General features: G+C 40.6%; 2 pseudogenes; one reads left to right on the forward strand and one right to left on the reverse strand.

Annotated features, from left to right (window-relative positions):
* Positions 1–1,869: 1,869 nt before the first annotated feature.
* LOC102741662 (ubiquitin-conjugating enzyme E2 C pseudogene) lies at positions 1,870–2,551 on the reverse strand (annotated as a pseudogene).
* An 11,569-nt stretch (positions 2,552–14,120) lies between these two features.
* On the forward strand, positions 14,121–16,171 carry LOC145716679 (eukaryotic translation elongation factor 1 epsilon-1 pseudogene; annotated as a pseudogene).
* The last annotated feature ends 8,450 nt before the right edge of the window (positions 16,172–24,621 follow it).

The following is a 24,621-nucleotide window of genomic DNA, read 5'->3' on the forward strand; positions in this document are numbered from 1 at the left end:
GGGCAGTCAGTTCCAGTCAAGAGGGTAAGCTTTGGAGAAATGTCCCGAGATGGGAGAGTGATGGGGGAGAGCTGGTTTTCTGAAGGAAGGGGAGGAGGCTGGGTGGACACCAGAATAGCAAGGTTATCCAAGGTGTTCCCTGGAAGGACCTGGAAGTGTTTGGTAGGCTCCTGGTCCTACCTTTAGGAAACCCAGCCTAAGGCAGAGTCTGGCAGGGAAGAGGTGAAGACACTGTTTTGCCTGCAGCATTTCAAACAAATTGAGCTGCCACTAGTATGGAATGGACCATACTAGAATGAAGACAGTTGCAATAGGGTCGTGATGCGAACTGTGGGTATGGACAGAGCAGGGAATCCTGAGTCCCTGAGATGTTCCCTTTCCTTGCCACTGTGATGCTGGCAGCAAGATGACACTGGTGCAAGCAAACAAACTGAGGTCAATCCATCCATCCACCAGCTCGGTTCTCCCCATCCTTAGCACCTGCTGCTACCACAGTGCAAGGCAAGATTCACACTGTCTTCCTCTTCTTCCTCTCTCCCCCCTCTCTAGGTTCTGATGGTTCTGAGGCTTTGCTTAGTCTTCTCAGAGTCTGTCTGATTATTTGTTTTAACCATATTATGCATTTTCTTGGAACAAACCTTACTTGGAAAGAAGGACCAGGAGAAGCATAGGGCAGATTGAGAAACATGAAGGAAAAACTGTCTGAATTTGGCCAAAGCCAGGACTTGGTGAGACATGTGAGTTAAAATGACCTGGAGGCTTTTCTGTCACATGAGTAGCCGGGGCCTTAGGTAGCTCCGTATTATCATCAGTGGCTTTGCCTCTTTCTGTTCTCACCTTAGTTAGGAACCCATATGGGGTTCATCCACAGTCTCAGAGGCTGGTCTCTGCGCACAAATGCTGGTGGTTGACAAGGGTTTTGGCCTTTAGTAGAGAGAAGTTTTCTACAGAACTTTTCATGCACATGGATGAATTCCTTACACACACACACACACACACACAGTGAAATCCCTCAGTATTACAGGTGGCAGTGTTTTAGGAAATAAATGACAAAACTAAGCTTTATAGGGCTTGATTTGGAATCAGGCCTTACAGAATCAGGCCTTCATTTCTAAAATGGGTGATATACCAGACGAAGTTTGACAGGTGCTAGGCCTTGGCGTCCTGCCACAGTGTGCTCTTTAAACTGATTGAGCAAACTTGTTCACAGGGCATGCTAGAAGCTCTGCTTTGGCCCAACTACTGAGACTACAGGGAATTTACCACACTATACTGTCTACTTGTGTGTATGTTTGAAAGTTTCCAGGTTAGAAAGTTCAAATTTTCCCTTTGTGTCTGGTGGTATTGGAGTGTTGGAAGGCTACAAGCCCTTTGGAGATGGGGCTTAGAGGAAGTTGAGTTGGAGATACCTTTAGTTTGGGTTTAGTGGGATATATTTGTGTTCTTTTGTAGTTTCTTTTGTGTATAGTGGGGTTATCTCTATCCCTCTGGAGCAGGAGTGGCTTTGAAAAATACTCCTACTGCCTAGTGTGCTGACTTAACTTCCATCAAGACACAAAAGTGTTGCTCCGAGATCAAATCATGATATTAAGGTATCTGTCTCATGGCACAAGCCCGAGAAGTACATGAGAGGAAAAGAGAAAGTTTGAAAAGCAGTGCAGTCTGGAAAATCCTTCTTATCACCAGATGTGTAAAATAATACATTCTTCTTACAAAATTCAATTCTTTGATACCTTTTCAAAATTGGAAGTTTTCTCCTAATCAGGAATACAAGAGAATGCAAGTATATATGTACTGCATATTTTAAATACTTTTAAAAATAAGGATTGTCCAAAATCAAAGTTAGAAGATTTTTTTTTGTGAAAATAGCCCCAATGTATTTATTTAATATATTCATCACAAGGGCTCAACCAGAGACTTAATTTAAAAAACAGAAACAAAGCAAAAATGACACCACAGCTTAAGATACAGAGTCCTAGACAGAAATGACAGAAAGGACAAACCATCTAAAGAGAAAATAAAAAGACAACACAAGCAGAGAGGCTGGACAGTCAGGGTTCTTGGCTAGAGACCTGCTTTGAGCAGGTTTCTTGCAGAGACTTCTTAAAGGCTATGGGGTTTTTCCAGAGCTCGGCAGCATGCGTGTGCAAAGGGCTGTCAGTGTTGGGTTCTCCTAGCAGGCTCTGGAAGGACAACGGGATGGTCCTTCAGGATGTCCAGGCAGATGTTCCCCTGGGTGTCCACACTGCAGTGGTAGCGGGGCGTGAGGAACTTCCCCATGGGCGTGTTGTAAGGGTAGCCATTGGGGAGCTCCAGGAAGAGCCCATTATAGCCCAGGTCTCATGCACTACTCCAGCTGCTCCATGGGTCGTCCCCACCTATTTGAAAAGGTGGTCTGATTCAGGGAAGGCAGAAATTCCATCAGGAGGGTCATCAGCTCCTGCCCTAGCCTCTTGCCCACGGGGCCCCGGGCAGTGACACCGCTGAGTTTGGCTTCTTTGAGGGCGGTGGCCACACTGGCAGCAGCCGGGTCATGGATCTGGGAGGGCATCTGGGCGGTGTGGGCAGGGAGAGAGCAACTCGGAGAGCATGGCTGCAACGCAAATTTAGAAGATTCTTGTGTTGGTGGAGCTCAGACTGCTAACTGGGTTACAAACAGCAAGGAAGCCTGTTTGTGAAGACATCGATTTTATGCATTTTATGCATAGAAACTAGAAATAATTTGAAAACGGAGATCAGTCATAGAAGGAAGAACGACTGCTTTTCTATTTTCTCTTTGGAAATTATTGTAGAAAATAATTGTAATATAAAGAGGTGATCAAAAAGTATGCAGCCAAAAAATGTAGGGATAAAAGTATTATAGGGGTATATCAAGAGTGAGATAAATTAAACTATGATTTATTGTATTTGCCAGCTTTTTAAAAATGTAATTTGATGTGATCTCTTTTCCCCATTCTAAATGTATATTTATTTTTATATTTAATTTTTATTTATAATATTCTTTTTCTTTAAGACACCCCCTCCCCAATTGTATAAACTTCAGGTGCGACAGTGTCCACTCCTGCTTAGTTTTCTTCACTGATTCCTCCTTTTCTCTCTGATTTCCAAACATTGGAAAGCCCCAGGGCTCAGTTCTTAAACTCTTCCCTGTCTGGATTCACTCCCTGAGTATAGAGGTCGTCAAGATTTAACCAGAGAGGCACAACCACAATGGAACTGGGATTTATTGTTGGAATAAGACCTTATACAATTGGGAAGGAAGGTCTGGAAGGGGGCAGGAAGAGATGGGGGCAGAGTTCCTAACTAGGAAGCACTGGGGTGGGGGACAGAGTTGGGGCTTCCAAAGGCACACCTACCTGCTACTGTGGGACTGCAGTAGAGATGGAGAAGTCCATATGGAAGGCCATTTCCTCTGAGTCTGGTGGTGGGCATGGGGCTCCTATTGGCCAAGAGGGCCAACAGTTGGGAAGAGGAGTTGGATGCCGAGTGGGAGAGAAGGGCACGAGCCGGAGCTCAGCAGTACCTCTGTCAGCATCTAAGCACACACCCTTCAGAGGGTAGTGATGGCGGCTTCACCTCTGCCTGGCAATTATCTTTTTTGGTCAATGCTAATATGAAACCATACAAGGAAAGAGATTTTGGGACATACTTCAGTTTAGCCAAGTGAACACAGTTCAGAAGCACATGCTACGTAATCTCACTTTGTCTTATGGCTTTAATTCTGCCCATATTCTGATGATTCACAGATTTATAATCCCTGTCTGGTCTTCTCTGGAATACTGATTTATGTCAGATTCCCTCCTTAAATCACCACTTGGATATTTAGTAGACTTTTCAAACTTAACATATTAAAAAAAAAAAAAAAAGAGCTCCTACTCTTCTTCCCTGAACCTTTTCTTTCCAGAATCTTCCTCTGAGGTCCAGGTGTTCTGGCTAAAAATCTCAGGTTTGCCTTTACTCCTCTCTCTCCCACCCAACAAGTAATTGATCAGAAAATCCTGTTGGCTGTTCCTTCAAGAAATATCCATGACCTACTACTTCTATTGTGGGCTGGAAAATTGTCCCCGCTCTCCAAGAGATTCATTCCGTAATCCCTAGAACCTGTGAATATTACCTGAAATGGCTTTAAAAGAGGCAGGTGTGGGGTGGGGTGGGTATTGGTTAAGGATCTTGAGATAGGGAGATTATCTGGATTATCCAGGTGAGACCTAAATACAATCACATGTATCCTTAAGGAGGAGGCAGAGGGAAATTTGGGGTCCCTCCCTGGGGAGAAGGGGATGTGAAGATAGGTCGAAGAGAGATTGGAAGATGCCAGCCTTGAAGATTGGAATTATGTGGCCCCAAGTCAAGGAATGCTAGGAGCTCCCAGAGGCAAGAAGTGGAGTCTAGAGAATGCACAGCCTTACTAACACATAGATTTGGGTCCAGTGATACTGATTTTGGACTTCTGGACTCCAGAACTGAGAGAGAATAAATTTCTGTTGGCTTAAGCACCAAGTCTGTGATCATTTGTTATAGCAGCCACCAAAACCAGTACAATTTTTTACCATTTCCACTCTGGCAGCCATGTTGCAGAGCGCCACCATCTCTTGCTGGATTATTCCAGCAGCCTCCTGTCTAACTGACCTCTTTTCTTCTGTCATGGCCCCACTCCCTATGGTCTGGTCTCAGCACAGCAGCTAGAGTATACCTTTAAAAATATAATTCAGGAGGTGCCTGGGTGGCTCAGTTGGTTGAGCATCCAACTCAGGTCATGATCTCAGGGTTGTAGGATTGAGCCCCGTGAAGGTCTCTGTGCTCAGCAGAATCTGCTTGAGATTCTTTCTTTCCCTCTCCCTCTGCCCCTCCCCTGCTCACTCTCTCTCTCTAAAATAAATAAAATAAAATCTTAAAAAAAAGATGTTAAAAAATGTAATTCAGATCAGGTCACTCATTTTTCAAAACCCTTCAGTTGTTTCCTTCTCATACAGAGTACAATATGCAATTCTCATAATTAGCTTACAGAGCTCTAACTTGGCCCCTTTTTACCTGTCTGACTTTATCTCCTACATTCCACCATAGTAATATTAGCTTCCTTGATGTTCCTTGAGCATACCAGGTGTGTCACTGCCTCAGGACTTTTGCACTTGCTCTTCCATCTGCTTGCATTGCATCTCCCCACCTCCCATGAGCTTACTTCTTCACTTGATAGATGAGTCCTTCTCTGACTACTCTTTTAAAAATACCAGGCATCCAACCTCACTCACTCACACGTCCTAATGCTCTTCCCTTCTTACTTCCACCACAGCCATATTAAATTCTGACATATGTCTTCTTGCTGAGTTGTTTAATTCTCCACCCTCACCCATTAGAATGTAAGCTCTGTGAGGGTAGGGATATCTACCAGGGTTTTTTTTTTTCCACTCTTGTATCCCCAGTACCTACAAAGGTCTATGGCACATAATGGATGCTGAATAGTATTTGTTGAAGGAATAAATTATCCAAGAATGCTTAGTTTAGTTTCTTTAAATTTTTATTATTTGAGAGAGAGAGAGAGAGAGCATGAGGAGGAGGAGAGAGGGAGAGGGAGAGGCAGATTCCCCGCTGAGCAGGGAGCCCAACCCCCGGCTCAATCGCAGGACCCTGGGATCATGACTGGAGCTGAAGGCAGATGCTTAACTGACTAAGCCACCCAGGCACCCCACTAAGTTAGTTTTATATTACAAACATTTTACTCCATTAAAAGGTCTTGCACTGAGTTATAATCAGCAATCACCCAACTCATTCCTTGGTTTTATTCATTTTCTCTGGAAATAGCAATGCTTCCACCTTCCCAAATGTCACTCTGGTCAGGAACTGAATCATATGTTGGATTCAGTTGTAATGTAAATAATGGGACTATCGTGTGTTCCTGAAATCAAGGCCTCCTCTCCATTTCTGTGTTTCCCCCACTCCCCTACTTTAAACTGGAAGGAAGGGCTCGAGTGGGAATTTGGTATTCCTTTAAGGGGTCTTCCCAATCCAACAGTCTTTGATCCTGGCTGTGGGTTTAATAAACACCATTCCTCTCATCCATCCGCCTCTTCTGATTCTTCCCCCCCCCCAGTCATTTCCTGTCACAGCAACCCTTTCAAAATTAAACTCCCAATTCTAAAACAAATGAAGCAAAGGCAGGAAGGGGAGATGAATCACAGCATATGGGAACAGTTTTGTTTGAAAGCATGATCAGCAGTCTTTGCAAACAAGCTGTGACCATATGTGGCAGGGTGGGCGTAGAAGGAGTTGTAAAATACAAGTGATAAACTGTGGTAAGTGTCTGAATTCTAAAGAGAAAGCCCATTAATGATTGGTTTGATAGTAAGAAGTGATACCTTGAAAGAAGTCTCTCTCTAAGGAGATAGATATTTCTGTGCCTTTTTATAAATTGAAAGATTGCAAAGAGGTGACCTATAGTGAGTTAAAATTCTTGCCCTGTATTAGCAGAGAGGCTATGGTTAACTGGTTAGGACTTGATTCTTGGCTAAAACCAAGGTCACTTGAATTCAGATTTATTGGTATACCAACAGAAGTTATTTTTAGAACCACATCTATTGCCTCTAGGTGCTCATCCCTAAGGAAGAGAGAAAAGACATGTAAAAGGTGTGTGTGTGTTTCTTTTATTGATTGTCTCAGTCAGTAAATAACTGGGTTCTGACCAAAAGCCAGGTACAGGGCTAAGCCCTGGACATTCGATGTGGAGCAAAAATCCTGGGTATTATATGCTAAGCAAAAATAATCACAGTCCCTGCCTTCATGAAGCTTACAGTCCAGGGGGAACATAGCCAATAATCAAATGGTCACAGAAACAAATGAAAAATAACGACTGTGGTTGGTGTGGTTTGTGCTATCAAGGAGGGCGACAGTATGGATCCTATGAGACTCTGATGGGAAGCCTGAGCTGGTCTGGGGAGTCAGGAAAGGCTTACCAGTGGTGATGATGGACTCGCCGCTGAGAGGTTATTTAAGAGGGGACAAGGGTGTGCCCAGAATTCAGGGCAGAAAAGGTGATATGTGCAGTTGTCCTGGGGCAGGTGGGGTTGCAATGTATTCAAGGAGCTGAAAGAAGTACAATGAAGGGAAATGCATCTGGAGCTTAACAGTGAGAAGTCAAGAAACAGAAAAGGGAGGGACATGACTACCCAGTGCCTTGTGGGCTATGTTAAGGATTTTGATCTCTCAAGGAGAAGCCATTGGAAAGGGGGATGGGGCAGCTAATCAAGATCATATCCTCCCCAAGCTCCCTCTTATACCCCTCCGTTTTGGGTCACAGAGAACGTGCTGTAGGAAGGTAGAAGTGGTAAAAACTTGTTATGTTGAATCAGTCTTTCATTTAACAAATATTATGAGTCTCTACTCTGTGGCACATACTGTTTTAGGTCCTAGGGTAAAAAAGATGAACCAGAAACTTACTGATCACCCCTCATAAGGCTTACAGTCTAGGATGCAACATGCATGATAAAGAGAGTCCCCTGAATAAATCATTGCAATTTACATAATGCAACAAAAGAACAATGTAGGATGCTCTGAGCTCAAATGACAGGGGTCCTAGCCGTGGTGGGAATAAGGGAACTCAGGGAAGTTTCTTCTGAAGGTTAGGTTGACGAAGTATTATTGGTAGGATTATTTGGAAAGTTACTGAAAACTTCAGTTTGCCTTTTATTTTCTACTCCCAATCCCTATTTCATGAGGTGACCTTGACTTTCATGCTTTCTCTCTCTGTATATAAATGGCAGTGAGTAGATAGCAAGGCACCTGTGTTTCTGGAAGAAATGCAAAAGCCCGTTTATTCTGAGTGCCAAGTCTGGGACATACATGCTGGTAAATGAAACAATAAACTATCAGATCATTGGGCAGCTCTGATTTTGTTCTGTCTATATATAATCCACCAGGAGGGTAGTAGTATTGATATTTCTAAATTAACACCCTTTTCCTTACTAAACCAATTACTTCCAACATGTTACAGTTCGTCACCTCAAACTAGTTTTTTTTTTTTTTCCCAATCAGTTGGAGACAGGAAATCCATAAGCAGTTTATCAGTGTGTGATGCTGTTTGCATTTCAGTGCTTCTCCCAATCTGGATTTTCATCATTCTTTGTACTCTTAGCCATCTCTGCACAAATTAATGTGTTTATGTGAAAACAAGCAGCAATTCTTGTTTATAAATGTAGCGTGAAAACCAGCCAGAGCATACTTACTAGAAACTTTGGGTGTGGTTGATTATTCCTGAAGATAAAGCCCAGTATTGTTATTCTTCTAAATTGAACTAGCCCTTTACTGAAACATGCCAACCCTGTGCCTACAGTGGAACTATATGTGCTAATCCACAAAGAACCATTGTAGCATGGTTTAAATTCTATCTGAACCACTTGAAAGTATATATCTATTTAATATACTTGATAATTCTGATTTAATTCCATATCATTTAGTAGTATATATCATGGATAAGGTACTTAAATTCTCCAAGTTTCCGTTTTTTCTTTAGTAAAGTAGGAATAATTATATCTGCTTTGCCCTTTTGATCTAGTTGTAAAATTAAATGTGAAAATATTTGTGATTATTCTTTGTAAACTCAGTATTTTTTTGTAGGATGCCATCATTTGCATCATCGACCCCAATTCTTCACCGCTTCCTGTAACTAAGCCCTTGGACATGTGATTTTGCAAGCCCCTTTCTAAAGAGGGGGGTATATTTCCCTGCCTCTTGACTTTAGCTTGGTTATGTTACTTGCTTTGGCCCATAGAGTATGGTCAAAGTGACAGTGTGCAGTTCTGAGCCTAGGTCTAAAGAAGCCTAATATGTTTCTGCCTGTGTTTGTGTGCTCTGCCAATTGCCATGAGAACAACATGTGCCTAGTCCCATGAAGAAGATGAGAGGCATGTGGAGCAGAGCCACTCCAGTCTAGCTGCCCCAGCTATGCCAAGCCTAGACCAGCTGGCTCCCAGTTGACCTGCAAATATGTGGGTAAGCCCATCCCAGGGCAGCAGAACACCCATCCAAGCCATGTGAATGAAATAAATGTGTATTATTATGTAGCACTAAGGTTTTGATGTAGTTTTTAATGTAGGATTATTGTAGTAGTAATTGACTGACACATTATCCATCAGCCTTCCACCTATCCAGCTAATTAAACAGCCATTGGTTCACTAAGACTATGGTATCTTCTAGGGAAAAAGACAGAGATTTCAGTTTTGAATGGATTTTTCCTTCTCTCCCTGTGCTTCTCTCTGTTTTTCCTTTCTTGGCCCAATTTTCAAAAGTAAATTGTTCAAGAGTTGCAAATATGAAATTCTCTATATAGCACCCCAGATTATCTGAATAAAAGGTTCAGTAGAAATCTAACAAATAATGTTTTAGTGAAAATGTTTACTTCTCACTGATATGTAGATAAGGAATTCTGTTAGGATCACATGCTTTCTTGTTTATTGTCTAATTTATAAATAGACTGATCTACAAGCATATGCAAAAGGCAGGAACAGGGCATGAAATTTCATGAAGGGCCTTAGTGTGTCACCAAGCTTTCGGAGTCTTTTAGGATAATTCTAAGCTAACAATTCAATATTACACACATTGAATATATACCTCATGTAAGACAAGTGTAAGGTCCTGGGCAAATAGAAACGAACAAGACATAGTAGCTCCCTCTTAATGATCTAGTAAAGGAAATGAAATGCAAATTACTCATGATACCATATCTCATTAATTCTGTAACACACTTTTTTTGGGGTACTTTTTCACATGTTGAAATCAAGATGGTGTGTCATAGTTTAGTTAATAGTGTTTTTTCATTCTTTGTGGTATGTAGGATAATGATGCAGATTATACTTGATATCCTCTTACAGCCAAGAAAATATGGAAATAAGTTTCTATGAGAACAGCATATACACTGTGTCATAGGATCAAAAAGCAAGGAGGGGTTACTTCTCCTAGATAACATAGAGGGAGACTTCAAGGAGGAAGAAGCATATGAGTTGGATTTCAATAAGAAAAAGTGCTAGAATACAGACCACCATAGAATAAAGACCAATTGGTTCCTAAACTTTCTATCACCAATGAGTACTTCTATTGCCTGTCTCTCCCCCTGTCCAGTGTTGTTTTCAAAATGATTTTGTCATAATAAATAAATGTGCATTTATCAAGAGATACTTTACTTCTCAATTTGATAGCAAAAGCCATACATTACTGGTAATCAGAATTTCTTTTTTTTTTTTTTAAAGATTTACTTATTTATTTTTAGAGAGAGAGACAGAAGAGAGAGAAAGAGAATGCAGGGGGGAGGGGCAGAGGGAGAGAGAGAATATGGAGCAGACTCCCCACTGTGCACAGAGCCCGATGCGGGGCTCGATGTCATGACCCTGAGATCATGACCTGAGTTGAAATCAAGAGTCAGATGCTTAACTGACTGAGCCACCCAGGACCCTGTTAATCAGAATTTCTAATCAGATGAGAAAATCAGTATTCTCATACTAAGTTAAAAAAAGCCAAGAAATTTAATATTTTAGTCTCCGAAGTTCTTATTCCAGGTAACTTTAATCTGTACTAGGATTTTTGAAATATTGACAAGAATTCATCCTAGATGGGAACACCACTCTGCATGAAAAATGCATCATAAGAAAATACGTAGACAGGGGACCCACACATTGTGATCCTTAATATGGTTTGCCTGGTGCTTTGAGTAAAAGAGGAAGGATTAGAGAAGATGAAACAGGAATTATGAGAGGACCAGCTCATGGAGAGTCTTGAATGTCATACTTAGGAATTTAGACTTTTATTGTAACTATCACTGAAAAAATCATTAGCTTGAGTATAAAAGAACAAATAGAATGAATTTGGTTACCAAAAAAGAAAAGAAAGAAGAAGAAGAAGAAGAACTTACATATGATAACCACGAGCAGTCATACCTGGATGACTAAATTCCCACCAGAAGAACCTGGACACGCCAGAGCTCGTTTGCTCACCTGTAGTGCAGTAGCTGCCAGTAAGGCAGGTGGAGGAGGAGTGCGTAAGCTGCACCATCAGTTCTGTATTTCTGTTGTGAGGATTCTAAGCAAAGTATTGTGTGATAGTAAGAGCTTAAATTCTGCAGTTAGACCACGTAGGTGCATGTTCTGACTCTACTGCATTCTAGTTCTGTGGCTTTAGGTAAGTTATTGAAGATCTTTGACCTTCAATTTTCTTTTTTATAAATGGAGAAAATGGCATTATCAATATTAGCAGATACTTGTAAGAATGACATAATTTGGGGCGCCTGGGTGGCTCAGTCGTTAAGCATCTGCCTTCGGCTCAGGTCATGATCCCAGGGTTCTGGGATCAAGCCCCACATCGGGCTCCCTGCTCGGCGGGAAGCCTGCTTCTCCCTCTCCCACCCCCCCTGCTTGTGTTCCCTCTCTCGCTGTGTCTCTCTTGGTCAAAAAAAAAAAAAAAAAAAAGAATGACATAATTTTTGTAAGTTGCCTGGTGCACAGTTAGCAAGACTTAACACTTAGTTTCTTTTAGATCTTGCTTAGAAATCCAAAATGATGTGGGAAGCAAAGGCAAGAAAAAAATTAAATTTCCTTACCTCCCACAGCCCACTGACAAGGCCTTGAAACAGGCAGGGTGACAGTCCTCTCAGAACGCCGCTGCCTCAATGTTAATACTTCGCTAAGGGCAAAAGACAATCTTAGCCTGACCCCCAGGATCCTGTAAATCTACTTCAACATAAAAATTCCTTTGGAAACTTCTTTTATGTCTACTCCCCAAGATATATGTTGGCAATTATCCCCCAAGCATATGACCCCCGATATACATCTGAAGGGTCTCATGACTAAGTTTTTGTTAGACAGTAATAAATGACTTTTTTCTAACAATAGTTAGCCCCTCAAGGTTGTGGAAATCTTGCTTCCAAAATTCCTTAGAGACTTCCGCTATTCCTAACCCCCTCCCAACTTGCAAGTATATAATGGGCCACTCCTCGAAACCCCAGTGCGGCTCTTTATGCCCAAGGGTTCTGTCCCTGTGCTTTAATAAAACCACCTTTTTGCGCCAGAGACCTCTCAAGAATTGTTTCTTGGCTGTTGGCTCCAAACCCCAACATCTTTCCTACATCAAAAAGACTGCGTGGTGGTGTAGAACAATAAATTCAGTCTTCTCTCTTCTCATCATGTCCTAAGATGCCAAACTGGCTGGTAATCAAAACCCTAAGGAGAAAACATATGCTCCAGACACCAGCTTTGTCTTGGCAATGATCTGCGTTTAGCTTGACGGTAAATAGGAGGTGACAGCTGAATCTGGTGTGGAGATTCCAGGAGGGTGGTTTTCCTGGAGGACTTTAACTGGAAGCGCATCTATTGCAAATAAATTGTCGTTGTTGTAAATACATGAGAGTAGGGGGTGGAGGGTCTTGCAGAAGAAAGTCCTGGAATTCCTGGACAGGGCTGAAAATAAAAAGTGGGAAATAATGTTGATAGTATATCCTGTTGATGAGACCATGGCTGCCATCACCACCCCATTCCACAAGTTTCTTTAGCAATTCCTTTTAAACAGCCATATCTGAAATTGGTGCTGCAGAAAATTTTTTCCGTGAATGTGCTTAAATATATGCTGAACAGCATTAGTTAAGCTTTATCTTTGTTGTGTATTTTTGGAGTGTTTAAAGTGCTTTCACCTTTACAATTTCATGTTTTCCATATGACCTTTTGAGGAAAGTGGGGTATTATTATCCCCCTTTTCCATAGGAGGAATCTAAAATGGCAAGTGGTACAGGGAACCTACCTAATTAATGGTCATGGTCAGTAAGTAGAAAAGACCCCTATCTTTTTTTTTTTTTTAAGATTTTATTTATTTATTTGAGAGAGAATGAGAGAGAGAGAGCACATGAGAGGGGGGAGGGTCAGAGGGAGAAGCAGACTCCCTGCTGAGCAGGGAGCCCGATGCGGAACTCGATCCCGGGACTCCAGGATCATGACCTGAGCTGAAGGCAGTCGCTTAACCAACTGAGCCACCCAGGCACCCAAAAGACCCCTTTTGACTGAAATTTGAGTCTACTATGTCCTTGTCTTTATATGAAGATTTCTAACTATTTTTCTCAGTAGGTAGTAATGGTCATGATCCATCCCCTTTTTGGAGAATTTTTCCTCTGATATTAATTATATTTTCTAATTCAACAGTTTTATTTCAGGCCTTGCTGCTTCTAGGGTCACAAGAGACTAACATTTGCTGTTTTTCATCTTGCATAGTTTTGGGAGGATGTTATGGAAAATTGGCAGCATATCACTTCCTTCATCCGGTTTGATCCCAGGCTTTCAGAAGATTGGAGACTTGAACTGCTCATCTGTGAGAGTGGGATGAGGGATGAATTATTTAACACCTGGTCAGAGTTAGATTTCATTTTTTTTTTCACACCTTACATCTGTTCACCTTCTGATCTTTACTGACTAGGACATCAGCTATAACACAATTGATTCCCTTCCTTTTACTTTCTGGGGGCTGTCAAATTGAGTAAAATCCACTGTCCTTCACAAGAAACAAAACTCTTCTCTGGTTCAGAGAATGTCACATTCCTTCCATGTTACTCAGCATTTTACAGTCACTTTGAGGCATAGAACACCCCCACCCCATTTTTTTCCCTTCTCATTTTAAACAGGAAATCACCTGAGAAACCCTTGGGTGAAGAAAAACCATGGCATGAAATCCTACTTAAGACATCTCATGAAAGTTACAATAGCTTTTTGCAAAAACCCCAGTGTTCTCATCCTTTTACTAGTAATGCTCTTCAGATGTTAACAGCATTTTATTAGTAATCGTGTCAATGATTGGTCAAATCACTCCTCTAGTGTTCCAAAAGGACCAGTTTGGTTATCTCCATTACAAACCATCCCCAAATTTACATTACAAACAACAGTCATTCATTTGCTTATGATTTTGCAATTTGGGCAGGCAAAAGAAGTCATTGGGGTGGTGGTTCTAGTTATCTCTCTCGGAGTCTCTCAGGCAGCTGTGGTGGCCTGGAGGCTTGAATGGGGCAGGGGTGTTCAAGATGGTTTCTGTACTAAGTTGAAAAGTATCTCCCAAAATTTCATGTTTACCCAGAACCTCAGAATGTGATGTTATTTGGAAAAGGGTCTTTGCAGATGTAATTAGCTAAGATGAGATCATGCCGGAGTAGAATGGGCCCTAATTCAATATGACCATTGTCCTTCTAAGAAGAGAAGAGGAAGAATGCCATGTAACAAGAGACAGATTAAATTAGAGTGATGTCACTGTAAGCCAAGGAACCCTGAGGATTGTTGGCAACCGTCAGAAGCTGGAAGAAGCAAGGAACACATTTCTCCCTGAGAACCTCCTGAAGGAACCAGCCCTGCTGACACACCTTGATTTTGGACTTGTAGCCTCCAAAAGTGTGAGTGAATAAATTTTCTATTTTTTTAAGCCACCCAGTTACTGCAGCCCTAGGAAACGAAGGTAGGTTTACTTGCCTTAGCTGGGATGGCTGGAATGGCTGGGGACTGGCCCACCCCCACCCCCTTCCCATCTCTCTTGGTCTCTCCCTCCATGTGGTCTCTCCACCAGAGTAGCTGGACCTCTTTATGTGGAGGCTCCATGTTGCAAAAGAGTGAGAGTGGAAGCTACCAGACATCTTCTGGATTAGGCCCAGAGCTATCACTAGCTTCTTTCTGCCGTGTTCTGTTAGTTAGGCAAATTGCAGAGCCTGCTCAGATTCAGGAGGAGGAAACAGACTCCCACTTGTTGATGGAGGAGTGACAGACATATACAGGGATGGAAGGAATTGTTGATGTCCATCTTTGGAGTCAGTCTACAAGGACTGTAGCTACCTGAGTTTGAATGAGTATTTTATTCCATGATACACCTCTTAGCACAAGTTATTACATAGGCTTAACCAGACTTCTTACACTGACGATCTTCTAAACTTTCAAGTCATGTCTTTGAATGTCAGCCAGCCTATGCCTCTGTGTTGGCCTCTCCCAGCCGGGCAAGCAGAGGTCCAGGGGTCAGGCAGCCCACGCTGAGATTCTGGGGTCTAGGATTCAGCATGGGAGTGGGCACAGTTGCCTGTGGGAGAGGTACTGTGGCATTGCTTGTGTCAGAAATGATGGTTTCCATGAGGTCAGTTCTGACCACAGTCCATACCACTCTCCAAACTACAGTTACAGGATGATGGTGTCTTTCTGTGAAAAATTGTAAATGTTGACACAGTTGAGACAATGCATATGACCAGGTGAAATAGGAGACGAAGTAGCTGTAAAAATAAAAATCAGCAGCTGAGGCCCCTGCCAAGAGCTCCTGCCAGAAGATGGCGGCCACAGAGCGGACGCTGCCTGAGAAGTCCCTGGGGCTGAGTAAAGGGAACAAATACAGCGTTCAGGGTGAGCGCCAGATTCCAGTTCTTCAAACAAACAATGGTCCAAGTCTAACAGGACTGACTCCTATAGCAGCTCATCTTGTCAAGCAGGCCAACAAAGAATATTTGCTTGGGAGCACTGCAGAAGAAAAAGCATCGTTCAGCTGTGGTTGGAATACAGGGTAACTCAAGTAGATGGACACTCCAATAAAGACAATATCCGCACTCTGTTGAAGGATCTTAATTCCTGTCTTGAAGATAAAGCCTACCTTACAGGATTTAACTTTACCTTAGCAGATATCCTATTGTACTACGGACTTCATCGCTTTAGAGTTGACCTGACAGTTCAAGAAAAGGAGAAATATCTTAGTGTGTCTCACTGGTTTTGTCACATTCAGCACTATGCAGGGATTATGCAACATCTGTCCATTGTTCTCTTCATCAAGAACAGACGATATACTAATTCCCACTAGAAGCTATCCATGACATACAGAAGTGTGATCACAAATATTTTAAATGGAAAGTGTATTCTGGACCAGAGAACCAGCGTAAATTGATACACAGTCATTCTTTATTTGCTCAAGTTCATGGAATTAACTTATGTCTGAAAAAAAAAATCAACAGCTGAAACTTGACTTGAGAGTTTTAGAGGGCACAGGTATTGAACTTAAGTTGGTTTGATTCTGAATCCCTATACTTCCACTATAAACAGTATAGTCTTTTACGAAGTACTGAAATGTCTGTGGAAGAACTTAAAAGATGGGTAAAAAAGAAGCTGTAACTTAATGTTACTAAGAAATGGAGTGACATTGTAGGGTAGTGCAGTATGTCTCTCTCAGGCAACATAATTTTTTTCCCTTAAAATATATTATTAATGTCCGACACACACAAAAGAAGGTATGTATTCTACATGTACATAATAATATAGAGGCACCTGGGTGGCTCAGTCGGTTGAGTGTCTGACTCTTTGGTTTTCGCTCAGGTTATGATCTCATGGTTGTGAGATTGAGCCCAAGTTGGGCTCCACACTCAGTACAGAATCTGCTTGGGATTCTCTCTCCCTCTCCCTCTGCCCCTCCTGCTCTTTCTCTCATTTTCTCTCTCTAAAATAAATAAATAAATCTTTAAAATAATAATAAGAAGAAGAACAGTGAACCCACCTAACTTAAGAAGTGGAACACTGACAATATCATTGCATCAAACTTCTTCCCCCTTCTCCATCTAGAAGATCTCCATCTAGGGGCACCTGGGGGCTCGGTTAGAGGAGCCTGTGACTCTTGATCTTGGGATCATGTTTGAGTCCCACATTGGGTGTAGAGATTACTTAAATAAATAAAACTTAAAAAAAAATAGAAGATTTCTATCTGATCTTTAACCACAATTCTGAATTTTGTATGTATCATTGCCTTGGTTATTAGGCAAACTAGATCTTCAGGTTTGAATTAAAAAGGGGAAATCTAGCTTGGCTCCTAGTTAACTCCAAAACAGTTTTCTGGTTATTAGCATATTAACTCATCTGCTTTTTGCATATCCCCTGAAAGTGTGGTAGCGACACCTACATGATGAGCAGCCTCTAGAAGCAGCAGTGATTTCATGAGGACTGCTGGGTTTACGATAATGCCTCACGGTTAACCAGATGTAGTAGCTTCCTTCTTCTGGTCCTACACAGGCACTGTGAGCCCAGGGCACTTTCAAAGACCTTCCTTCTCATTCTGCTGTTAAATTGCATCTCTTTATCATCTTCTTCTTGGGTGTCTGGGTCAGCTGTACTCCAGCTTGCATCTGTAGCTTCTAGAAGACTGGGGAGTCTAAAGAGTTTCAGGACTGAAAATGTGACAGCCATGGGGCTGTACCAGCAGAAGTGTGTGACGTAATTTGCATAATCTGTTTTCCAAGACAATGACAGCAGCAGGGAAAAGTTTTTTCAGGAATATGCAAAATCTCAAAGGTAAAGAGTCCACCTGGGACATATTTGCTGTTGAGTTACTTCAGGGGCGTATAAATCATGCAAATTCTGTTATGATCACTTTCATTGCAGACAAACACTTTTTTTCCACTTGGAGAGTTTTTAATTTCATTTCCCTTTTATAAAAGTAAAATGATATGCACATGGGTTTTTTGTTGTTGTGCAGAAGATCTAATAATGAAGTGCACTATTACCTCCTCTCCTGTCCCCAGTACAATTTCCTAGAGTCAACCAACTTTAAACAGTTTTCATTTCTAGTTCTTTTGGTGGCCTCCTGAATATCCTTAAATAATATGCTACTCCCTGACTTATCAGAAACACTGTTTATTCATTCATCCTTATTGAATTTTGATATTATTTCATTTTTTCTAATGGCTGCAACTGCACACTCTCTGACCTCTAACTTTTTTACTCTTCCCCACTGGGAACATGCCTGTTCCTCAAACATACCAGGTTTACTTCTGCCTCAGTTTCCTTGCCCTTGCTGTTTCCACTGCCCGGAATGCATTTCCTTCAGTTAGGCCCATACCCCACTCCCTCTAGTCTTTACTTCATAGTCATTTCAAGAAGACAGAGCTGGGATTGAAATCTGGACACTAGCTCCAGAGCCCCCACTCCTAATGTACTATACATCCTCAAGTCAAGGTTGATAATACTGCATTTTGTTCTGTACTTACATTAAAATCTTCCCTGAGTGGATTCTTAACGTTTGAAAATGAATAATCTGTTTTTACACTCTATATTAGGATTATTGTCCTTTTTTTGGGGTCCCAAGTCATGATTTTTTTGCCGATCAGAGGACACTGTTCCTAGACGCTTCTTTCCTTCGTGCCCAACTTTGTTTACTTCCCTTTCTGATCCTGGAGGCTGGTGAGACTGTAGTCAGTCATAGCTGGTCTTTCCTTCACTGAAATGACCCGTGGTGGTCCCTCTCCTATTCTCTTTGTTGTTATGGATTACTGCCATTTGGTTGGTATCTCAAGTGAAGTGGGAAGCATGGCAGAAAGGAGCAGAACAAGGGAGGGAAAGCAAATACCAGTGTTCAGTGACTCATCTTGAACTGGAAGCTCCCAAAAAATAAGAGTTTTTGAAATTTTATTTTAAAATGAGACTCTGGAGGGGACACCTGGGTGGCTCAGTTGGTTAAGCATCGCCTTCAGCTCAGGTCATGATCCCAAGGTCCTGGGATCGAGCCCCGCATCAGGCTCCCTGCTCAGTGAGGAGCCTGCTTCTCCCTCTCCTTCCTGCTACTCCCCCTGCTTGTGCTCTCTCTCTCTGTCAAATAAATAAAAACTTCAAAAACATAAAATAATTAAAAAATGAGAAGCTGGAACAAAAAAGGGAAGGGGAGAACTAGCATTTATTGAATGGCTTATCATGTGCCAGACACTAAAATAAATACTTCCCGCATATCAGCTGATGGAACCTTCTGACAGTCTGCAAGGCTAAAGGGTCTCATGGTGGAATGAGAGGAGGATTTTGGAGGCTTGAAACCTTTTCTTCATACCACTTGTGTAATGTTTGGGACCCTCCACAATTCTGTCAGAAGGGTGATTCAGATCAGAAGACCTAGGATAAGTATAGTCTGGGACATTGAGGCATATGGACTCCCTGAGGAGAAACCTTGGCTTTTGCTGACAGCCTCCTGGATTATCCATCAGCTCGTGGGCAAGCAGTAGCTTTGCATCTCTCAGTGTTGTAACCCTAGACAGAATCCATATGGCCTTATGTTTACTATCATGAAGGGATATTTAGCTTTTATTTTTGAGGGGTAGAAAAGAGTAAATGATGGTAGAGTACATTTGAAAAGTGATGAATATTCGTAGGATACACCCATGTACTTCCAAACCCCAATATTTTCTGAAATAATTGTATAAAATGATTGATTTACATATCTCTAAAAAAAGCCTGAGGGTACCTAATGATGCACACACAGTTTAGGGTTCATTAGATTAGACTACTGTTCACATTTATATAAAATAGAGTGAAAAGACTTGCAAAACCCTAAAAATAAAGCCAGTCTCTGTCATTCCTAACAATATTCTGAAAATTCCTAAATGTAGCTTTGATGAAGTTTGGGTGCATGGGGAAATATTTCTCAAACTGCCTGGCTTTTTTTAAGATTTTATTTATTTAAGAGAGAAAGGGAGAACATGAGTTGGGGGGAGAGGGGCAGAGGGAGAAGCAGACTCCACACTGAGCAGGGAGCCTGACACAGGACTCGATCCCAGGACCCTGGGATCATGACCTGAGCCAAAGGCAGAGGCTTAACCGACTGATCCACGCAGGCACCCCCTGACTTTTTTTTTTCAATTTTTATTTACTTGTTTTTGTATCCAAGTATAATTAACATATAGTGCTATATTAGTTTCAGATGTACAATATAATGATTCAATTCTATACATTTTTCGGTGCTCATCAAAATGTGTACTCTTAATCCCCTTTATCTATTTCACCCATTCCCCCACCCGCCTCCCCTCTGGCAACCACCAGTTTGTTCTCTGCATTTAAGAGTATGGGTTTTAGTCTCTTTTTCTCTTTGTTTGTTCATTTGTCTTGTTTCTTAAATTCCACATATGAGTGAACTCCTATGGTATTTGTCTTGCTCTAATTTATTTCACTTAGCATTATACCTTCTAGGTTCACCCATGCTGTTGTAAATGGCAAGATTTCATTCTTTTTTATAGCTGAGTAATATTCTATTGTATATATGTATCATATCTTCTTTATCCATTCACCTATTGATGGACACTTGAGTTACTTCCATATCTTCGTTATTGTAAATAATGCTGCAATAAACATAGGGGTTCAAATATCTTCTCGAATTAGTGTTTTCATTTCCTTTGGGTAAGTACCCAGTAGTGTAATTACTAGATCATATGGTAGTCCTATTTTTAATCTTTTGAGAAGCCTCCATACTGCCAGACTGCCTGACTCTTTCTTTCCATTAGAACAAATGAGGATGGGAAAGGTCTTGCCTAAGACACAGCTGGAACTATAGCAACAGGAACTGGTAGATTTCAAAAACCCTCTGGGCAGCTGCAGAATTATATTTTGTAGCAAACACATTAAAATAACTTCCAATCCATGCGTTATGGGGAAAATGAATCACTTCTGTGCTGTCTTCAGAAATTCACATTAAGTCATTTTAAAAAAGGGAAAAGAAGTTGCAGAAATGCTAAGGTTGACTACCTCCTGATAAGCTCTATTCCCAAGCAGACAAGTGTATTGGAATTACTTTAGGAAGGTTGTCAGCTTTTCCTTGTTTGGGTCTAAATGAACTCCTAATATAAAAATGTTCCTGAATTAGACCTTGGCAGTCCCCTGCTTACAGATGGATTGAGTTCCCCAAATTGGATTCTAACCCAGTTGTTAGGACATAAGAATACATATTGCATTGAAACAATGTTATACATGATGGTGAGAGTCCCAGGCCAGCCCACAAAACTCTCTTTAACTCCCAGTGTTCTAAAAAGAATATTATAGGGGCGCCTGGGTGGCTCAGTTGGTTAAGCTTCTGACTTCGGTGCAGGTCATGGTCTCAGGGTCCTGGGATAAGGCCCCATATCAGGCTCCATGCTCAGGGGGAGTCTGCTTCCCCTCCTTCTTCTCCCTCTGCCCCTCCCCCTGCTCATGCTCTCTCTCTCTCTCTCTCTAGTAAATAAATAGAATCTTTAAAAAAATGAAAAGAATATTATAGACTAGTGTTTTTCAAATTGGAAGCCTCAACCACTTAGTGGGTCATAAAAGCAACTTAGTGAATGGTGACAGCCTTTTAAAAATAAGAATAGGATAGAATGGAAGAGAAAAATATCAGAGCACATTGCATGAGATAAGGGTAGGTATTGTTTCATGGAACTCCTGTTTCAGATATGTGTGTAGTGTGTATTTGTATACTGGGTAAAAATGCAAACGTATGTTTTACTGTGGTCTAAGTCCAAAGAAAATTTGGGTAGCTTTGCAATAAGCCGTGTCTCCCTGCAGGACGTGTGCAGAGTCACAACTCTGGGGGTCAGGATTACATTTCTGCAGATAGCTTGGATTTCAAGTGATTTAAACTAACTCCTGTTAAGCAGGAGATGTGTGTGTGTGTGTGTGTGTATGTGTGTGTCTCTTGAATGAGAAGCTGGGGTACCTGGGAAGGAGATGAAGAGTAGGAGAATGTGTATTAGTGGAGTGGGAAGTGATGACTGGAATTCCTAAGTGGGAGTTGACAAGTTTTTTTGTGCTACTTGTGAGCTAAAAATGTTTTTTACACTTTAGAAAAAAATTTTACAGAAATAATAAAATGTGACAGAAACCATATGTGGCCAGCAAAGCCCAAAATATTAACTATCTAGCCCTTTACAGAAAAAGTTTGCAGAACCCTTTATTCTAGGGGAACAAGGAACAAATACTTGTTAGGACTGTGAATGAAAGTAAGAAAAACCCAAAGTGCACTCTAAGCACCAAGCCAGAGGATAATGGTGTATCTTCACCTACTGTAACTACAAAGGATCAAGAATAAGGATAAATCTTAAAAGTTTTCAGTGAGAAAAGATGGAGTTCTTAAAAGAAGTGACTGTCAGGCCAACAGCTGACTCATTAGCCAAGATAGAACAGAAGCAAAGTGTTAGAAAAAATACTTCAACCTGGAATTTTATGCCAGATAAGTTATCTTCCAAGATTGAGCATCAAATAATTGGTTTTAACAATATTTTTTTTGTATCTGTGTCTGAGTAAGAGCAAAAATAAACTATTGGGACTTGGTCAAACTAAAAAGTGTTTGCATAGTGAAGGAAACCATCAAAAAAGTGAAAAGACAACCTACTGAATGGGAGAGATACATGCAAATGATATATACAATAAAGGGTTAATGTCCAAAAATATATAAAGAACTCACACAACTCAACACACACACACACATTCACACACACACAGTCTGATTAAAAAATGGGCGGAGGACCTAGATAGACATTTTTCTAAAGAAGACATATGGATGTCCAGCAGGCATATGAGAAGGTGGCTCAACATCACTAAACGAGGGAAATGCAAATCAAAACCACAATAAGATACCACCTCATACCAGTCAGAATGACTATTAAAAAGACAAGAAATAACAAGTGTTGGCAAGGATGTTGAGTAAAGAGAACCCTTGTGCACTGTTGGTGGGAATGCAAACTGGTACAGCCACTGTAGAAATCAGTATTAAAAAATTAAAAAAAGAACTACCATATGATCCAGCAATTCCACTTCTGGGAATTTAGCGAAAGAAAACAAAAACACTAGTTCAAGAAGATATATGCAGTTCTATGCTCATTGCTGCATTATTTACAATAACCAAATGTGGAAGCAACTTAAGTGTCCATGAATAGATGAATGGATAAAGAAGATATGTGTGTGTGTGTGTATGTGTGTGTATAATACTATTCAGCCGTAAAGAAGAATGAGATCGTCCCTCTTGTGACAACATAGAGGGTATTATGCTAAGTGAAATAAGTCAGTCAGAGAGACAAATACCATATAATTTCTCTTAAATGTAGAACTTAAAAAATGAAACAAATGAACAAACAAAACAAAGTAGGAACAGATTCATAAATACAAAGAACAAACTGGTAGTTGCCAGAGGGTAGGTGTAGTAGGGGGATGGGCAAAATCGATGAAGAGGATTAAGAGGTACACACTTCCAGTTATAAAATAAGTAAGTCATGGGGATGTGAAGTACAGGATAGGGAATAGAGTCAATAATATAGTAATAACTTTGTATGGCAACAGATGGTAACTAGACTTACAGTGATCATTTCATAATGTATATAAATGTTGGATCACTATGTTGTACACCTGAAACTAATATAATATTGGATGTTAACTGTACTTCAATAAAGAAGATTAAGGGTTATATAAAGAAATTTTCTAACAAAAAGTTTATGGTAATTTCCCTCCTGTAATCCCTCAGTGAAATAACTATTACAATAAGTATTCAGCAAGAATAAAAAGAGAAACCTGAAGGAACATTTGTAAAAACTAATGTATATTTGACCATAAAGCAGGGTTCAAGAACTGTCAAATGATTGAATCATATAGAGTATGCTTTCTAACCACAGTGGAATTAGGCTAGAAATCAGAAGATTACTAATAAATCCCCATATGTTTAGAAATTAAGTAATACACTTCTAAATAACCCATAGGTCAAAGAAGAAATATTTCAGTCAGAATGATAATGAAATATGACACATCAAAATTTGTAGCATGTAGCTAAAGGGGCGCCTGGGTGGCTCAGTCATTAAGCGTCTGCCTTTGGCTCAGTTCATGGTCCCAGGGTCCTGGGATCAAGCCCCACATTGGGCTCCCTGCTCAGCGTGAAGCCTGCTTCTCCCTCTCCCACTCCCCCTGCTTGTGTTCACTCTCTTGCTGTGTCTTTCTGTCAAATAAATAAAATCTTTAAAAAATAAAAAATAAAATAAAAATAGAGAAATTTATAACATTAAAATCATGTGTGAGAAAAAAAGGAAGGCTACAATTGAAGAGCTAACTGTCCCTCAAGAATTTAGGAAAAGAATGACAAACTCAAAGAAAGTATAAAATAGAAATTAATAAAAATAAAAGCAATAACAATAGAAATCAAATAAATAGAAAACAAATGTATAATAAAGGAGATCAAGAGGTGCCTGGGTGGGGTAGTTGGTTAAGCATCCTGACTCTTGGTTTGGCTCAGGTCATGATCTCAATGTTGTGAGATCAAGCCCCACATCAGGCTCCATGCTCAGCTCAGAGTCTGCTTAAGACTTTCTCTCCCTCTCCCCCTCCCCCTATTCTATCTCAAATAAATAAATCTTAAAAAAAGGGGATCAATAAAGCCAAGAGTTTGTTCTTTAAAAAGACTCATAGTATTGAAATACCCTGGTAATATGAATCCATTAAAAAAAAAGAAACGACACACATAACCAATCTTAGGAATGAAAGAAAGGACATCATTACAGATCTAATAAGTAAATGATAAATATCTAAATGAAAGAATACTATGAACAATTATATATATATATATTAAGTTTGAAAATCTAGGTGAAGTAGACAAATTCCTAAAAATATACAACTTACCCAAACTGGCAAGATGATACAGAAAACTTGAATATGTCTGAATATTAAGGAAATTAAATCAGTAATTTAAAATCTTAACAGGCTCAGTTGGACTTACTTAAGAGTTCTACCAACAACTAAGGAAAAAATAAATGATCTTAAGCTCTTTTAGAGGAAAAAAATGGGAAAAATCTCCAGTGTATTTTATGAGGCAAATGTAACCTCAATATCAAAATTTTAC

The sequence above is a fragment of the Leptonychotes weddellii genome, chromosome 13 (assembly GCF_054177405.1).
Source record: "Leptonychotes weddellii isolate Sample4059 chromosome 13, ASM5417740v2, whole genome shotgun sequence".
In the NCBI taxonomy this organism is placed as follows: Eukaryota; Metazoa; Chordata; class Mammalia; order Carnivora; family Phocidae; genus Leptonychotes; species Leptonychotes weddellii.